Source organism: Rana temporaria, chromosome 2 (assembly GCF_905171775.1).
Source record: "Rana temporaria chromosome 2, aRanTem1.1, whole genome shotgun sequence".
Classification (NCBI taxonomy): domain Eukaryota; kingdom Metazoa; phylum Chordata; class Amphibia; order Anura; family Ranidae; genus Rana; species Rana temporaria.
Window position 1 is genome coordinate 539,779,817 of NC_053490.1, and position 6,000 is coordinate 539,785,816.

The window sequence follows — 6,000 nt, forward strand, 5'->3', positions numbered from 1 at the left end:
TTTGCCCAAAGTGCACAAAAATAGTGTCCGCCCTCCAGGGCGGCCTATTGTTAGCGGAATTAACTCTATAACATCTCGAGTAGGAAAATATATAGACTATTATCTCCAACCTATTGTGAAAAATGTTCCCTCTTATCTGAAGGATACTCGACACACAATTGCCAAAATACAAGACGTACCCTATACGGAAGACCTTCTACTTGTCACAGCTGATGTGGCATCCTTGTACACCAGCATTGCCCATCACTTAGGCTTTCAAGCTGTGGACTGTTTTTTGGACAGAGTGGAAACCATTCCTATGGTGCAGAAGTTGTTCATTATGGACCTTTTAAGGTTCGCAACTTCTCACAATTATTTCTGGTACGGAGGAGATTTTTTCTTGCAACAGAAAGGAGTGGCGATGGGGGCTAAGTTTGCCCCCAGCCTTGCCAATATTTTCATGGCCAAATGGGAGGAGGATGTCGTCTATGCCTTAAAGCGTCCTGAGATCGTTCTGTGGGCTCGGTATATAGACGACATCCTCCTCCTATGGAGAGGTGATCGCACTTCCCTGGACACCTTTATGTCAGTCTTGAATGACAACCATGTTGGGATTAGTCTCTCCTATGAGGCTAGTTTTTCTAGCATACATTTCCTTGACCTTGAAATCTTTGTTGAAAATAACCAACTTAAAACTAAAACCTACTTTAAAAGCACTGACCGTAATGGGTTTATCCCAAAGGATAGTTGCCACCATCCTTCCTGGCTCGGCTCGGTTCCCCGTAGCCAGATGCTCAGGATTAGACGGAATTGCTCAAATTTAGAGGATTTCAAGGTCCAGGCACAGACTTTGAAAAAAAGGTTTGTGGATAAGGGATATTGCAATATGGCCATAGACGATGAAATCAAGAAAATCTCTGCAGTAGATAGGTCTACATTAACTGTGGAGAAAGTCAAAACAGCGCAAGATAATAAATTTAGACACTCTTTTTTTACCACTTTTTCCACCCAACACAGGCAGATAAAGAGTATCATTCGGAAGCATTGGGCAGTCTTAAAGAATGATCCCTTGTTGGGACCAGTTCTTCCCGCACAGGCAGGTGTGATTTATAGAGGGGCTGCCCCCCTAAGAAATCAACTTGCACCTAACATTCCAGATCCTCCAGTCAAGACCTCTTTCTTTCCCCTGTCTAAGGGCTACTACCCTTGTAGAAAATGTAAGGTGTGCCTACATAATTCTAATAGAAAGAAAACCGTCCACTTCACCTCGACGGTTACTGGCCTTGTGTTTCCCATGAAACAATTCTTTACTTGTGCGACCAAACACGTGGTTTACCTTATCACCTGTCATTGTGGTAAGCAATATGTGGGTCGCACCATAAGAAGTTTCAACATAAGGGTAGGGGAGCACATAGCCAAAATTAAAAAGGGGTGCACAAAACACACTGTACCTAGGCACTACCTGGAACAACACAATAAAAGAATTGAGGGAACAACCTTTCAGGTTATAGACCATTTCGTCCCTCATTGGAGAGGGGAGCCCAGTGTAAGGGGTGTATCAAAACTTGAAGTCTTCTGGATCTACCAACTAAAGAGCTATGTGCCCCATGGCCTCAATGTGGAGTGGGATGTTAATTCTTTCATCAACCAGTCTTGACTTATATACAATTTTTGCATATGAATGGAAGTCGATTTGTTATTTTCCAGATGACATATTAATTTTTTAATTTTTTAGTTTTTCTGTTTTTTTGATTATTACTTCATCCTCACCTGCTCCCATGAGACCATCTCTTAATATTGAATTTTTTAATATTCTTATATAGCCCAATATTATGGTTTAGAGGTGATTGTCAATTATCATTTCTGACCATTAGGTGGCGATCTATATGTGTGAATATGGTGTGAGCCCATGACTATGTGTCGGATGGGAGGAAGCGTGCAACCACCACCTCCCACCACTAGGAGGCTCCCTATATATATCCCTTATGAGTGGCCACTGCTATCTCCAGTTCCATTCGCTTTATTGCCCTATGATCCAATATGGATCAATGAGTCCTCTCCATGTACTGACATGACGCCAAGACTGTGGGTTACACATAGTGGTGACGTCTGTCTATCTTCTCGTCGTTGGGCCGCGTCATGAGGGGGCGGGGCTTGCGCTGGATGGTGGCGCGCTCCGCCTGCGATTGACCTGGACAGGCGGGGAGTGGTGTGGATAGGCCTGGTCTCCTGTCATTCATTGGAGCATTGGCCTGTAGAGGAGAGATCCGGGTGATGGGCGGGCGCGAAGGAGGTGTCATTTCCGGGCGCCTGGAACGCAGGACACAGGAAATGCATAGCAACCATTTGGGCCTGTATAGTAAGTCATTTCCGGGCGCCTGGAGCGCACGAATACCGGAAATGTCGGAGATTGGAACGCACGCCATGAACGGTGAGTGCTGGTGTCTCATGGGGGCAATTAGAGGTAATATTTAAAGCGCAGGGGGGAGATGTGAGTCAGATATGTACCCCAGTTGAAGTATTTGGATACGAAACCGGTCGGGTCATTTGATCATATCCACCCCAACTGCGCATACTTTGTTCTACCTTCCTTGAAGTTTGTGTGCTCAGATGCTGTGATTCGTTTGCAGTGTTGTCCAATCTTGGATTTTTTGGTGTGATATTGTTTTGGAGACCCTTTTTCTGATATTTTGGGAACATGTCCTTTTGTGAAGTTTTTAATAAATTTTTTACGCGATGAGGAGGTGTTCTCTCTCCTTTTATTTTATATTGGCACATTGGATTCCTTGAAAATTCCCACCGCTTCCAAGAACATCACCATCATCATCACATGTTCCTGGTTCCTGGTCGGATCAGTGTGAAAGAACCCTGCTGGAAAGTGTGAAAGCCCTGCTGGAAAGTACATCAGGATTGCCCGGAAGGTCACCCTAGTAAGGCAGTCGGCCTACACAAGTCTTGAGGACCCCCCGCCGTATAGTGAGATGTGGGTCTACAACTTCTGGTAAGGGCAAAATATATTTCTACCACTGATCATCTTTGGGAAAGGGATACCACTGACCAAAAGATTGATGTTCCTTTTGGACCATACAACTATATGAATAGAAGCCACCTACATGCAGGAAATGGGACTATGTGTTCTATGACACTCATCATCCATTTAACACATTAATTGCACTTAATGACTATCACAGTGATTTGTATTTATTCAAGTGTGCATTTTTCTTTTTTGTGAATTTCTTATCCCAGCTGGTCTGGAAAGTTCTAGGTTGCTATATCTAGAATTTCACAAGTTTAATTGGTCTAGGTTACACCCTATTGACCTCTGAATTTGGAGGATATTTTTGTCACTCCCTGTGTACTCACCATTCACTTTTATTGCTCTTGTTGAGTTTACACGTGATATTGCCCAACAGGGCATATCTGTTCCTATTGGCGCTGCACTTTTTCTTTATATTATGGTTTATTGTTCTTACTTTGCAAATTTCTACTGTGACCTTTACCCTGGTGAACATTTATGTGCCCCCCCCCCCCCGTTTTCGGTGGAGGTACTCTCTAGACTGTCACTTCAGCTGCTGACTAGACCGCCTTACTTTATGTGGGGGACTTTAATGCTATGTAAGATCCAACCATGGACCGCCTGGGTGGTGGAGGTAGACCCTTTCAATCTATTCTAGACTGGGTACAGGTTGATGGCCTTACAGAGGTGTGGCGATGGAAACATCCAGATTTACGCCACTTTTCCTGCCACTCTGATTTTTTCCACACCATATCCAGACTGGATATGGCGTTTGCTCTGGCTAAGACCCTCCCTGTTGTCTCTGCCGTTTCATATCTGTCCAGAGGGGTTTCTGATCATGCCCCTCTCTCAGTGGACCTCCTCCTCCTCCCAGGTTCTGGATCTGCTTTTTGGCACCTGAATTTATACTGATTGGAGGACGAGGTAGTGCAGGGAGAATGCAGGACAGGCATTACAAACTATTGGAGGGAAATTCTGGGAAAAGTAGACCATTCCAATGAATGGGACACGTTTAAGACAACTCTGGGAGGCACTTTCATGTCCATCACTGGGGTCTTGCACAAAAATAACCGGATGCTTACAGAAGAACTTGAGACTGTTATGGTATGTGCTGAGTCTGCTTATGCCTCTAGCCCTGCCTCCGACACGAGGGAAGCATGGTTACAGAGCTGTAGGGAGTATGAAATCTGTCTGTTAGATCTCACGCAACATGCCACACAAAAATTGTTTGAACATGGTAATAAAGCCGGACGTCTCTTGGCTAGAGTTGAGCGAACCCGAACTGTAAAGTTCGGGTTCGGTACGGACTTTGGGTTTTTCCCGAACCCGGACCCAAACCCAAATAATTGGACAAAGTTTGGGTCCGGGTTCGGAGTACGGGAAAAAAAAAATGCGCGGAGGTCCCCGCAAATTCAATAACCAGACCCTTTAGGTCTGGTATGGATATTAAGGGGAACCCCGCCGTCAATTTAAAAAAAAAAATTACGTGGGGTTCCCCCTAAATATCTATAACCAGACCCTCCAGGTCTGGTGTGGATTTTAAGGGGAACTCCACCCCAAATTTAAAAAAAAAATCGCGTGGAGTTCCCCCTAAAATCCACACCAGACCCCTTATCCGAGCACGTTGACCTGGCCGGCCGCAGAAAAGAGGGGGGGACAGAGTGCGGCCCCCCCTCTCCTGAACCGCACCAGGCCACATGCCCTCAACATTGGGAGGGTGCTTTGGGGTGCCCCCCAAAGCACCTTGTCCCCATGTTGATGGGGACAAGGGTCTCATCCCCACAACCCTTGCCCGGTGGTTGTGGGGGTATGCGGGCGGGAGGCTTATCAGAATCTGGAAGACCCCTTTAACAAAGGGGACCCCCAGATCCTGACCCCCCCGTGTGAAATGGTAATGGGGTACACTGTACCCCTACCATTTAACGAAGGAAGTGAAAATAGTTGTCTGAAAAAAAAACACACACACACCGTTGAACAAAATACTTTATTAATTAAACCAAATAAAAATCCAGCTGTGAAAATAGACGATCCATGCTGCTCCCTGATCCCTCGTTGTCTTGTATCACGTGGCGGATGAGTTCTCCAACGACAGGTGTACGGGTGTTCTCGCCCACGATTGGTCCAGCGATGAGCAGATCTGTCCATTCAGAGCACAGCTCCGCTAATGACGCTCTGGAGCTTGATGTTTATTTTATAGGGGAGGCGTGCCACGTGTCACGTGACCCCGTCCCCCTCTGACGCACACTGTGCTACGTCACTGGGAAAGCCCTATTCCTTACTATTTGGTCTAATTAATAAAGTATTTTGTTCAACGGTGTGTGTGTTTTTTTTTTCAGACAACTATTTTCACTTCCTTCGTGAAATGGTAGGGGTACAGTGTACCCCATTACCATTTCACACAGGGGGGGGGGTCAGGATCTGGGGGTCCCCTTTGTTAAAGGGGTCTTCCAGATTCTGATAAGCCTCCCGCCCGCATACCCCCACAACCACCGGGCAAGGGTTGTGGGGATGAGACCCTTGTACACTACAATGGGACACAAACCCGAACATCCAGGTGTCCTCTCAACTCTACTCTTGGCATATCTGACTAGACCTCACCATTCTCCCATTTCCATCCCACGTATCCTTACTGCTCAAGGCCCCATCAGTGACAACGCTGGTGTAGCATCAACCACCTCTGAGCCTGCCCCTGCAGAGCTGACAGAATCTCTGTCCCAGTGTGGCTCCTGTCCCCCAAGCACAACAGCTCAAGCACCGCATGGCATCTTTTTGCCTGTGTACTTGCATAGCCCCTTGAATGCCTACAGAGCACCGCTGGTTCTGAGGACAAATCAGCAGAGGAAAAGGATATGGAGGAAGAAGAGGAGGAGTGGAGGAGAGAGGTGAGTCAAAATCACCACTAGTAGCATTTTTGGAGGCGTGGTGGCGGAACAACCTCCAACACTACTGCACCCTGTCCTGTATCCTTCCCAGCTGCAAGCAGTCACCCAGTGTGCTGTGCACCT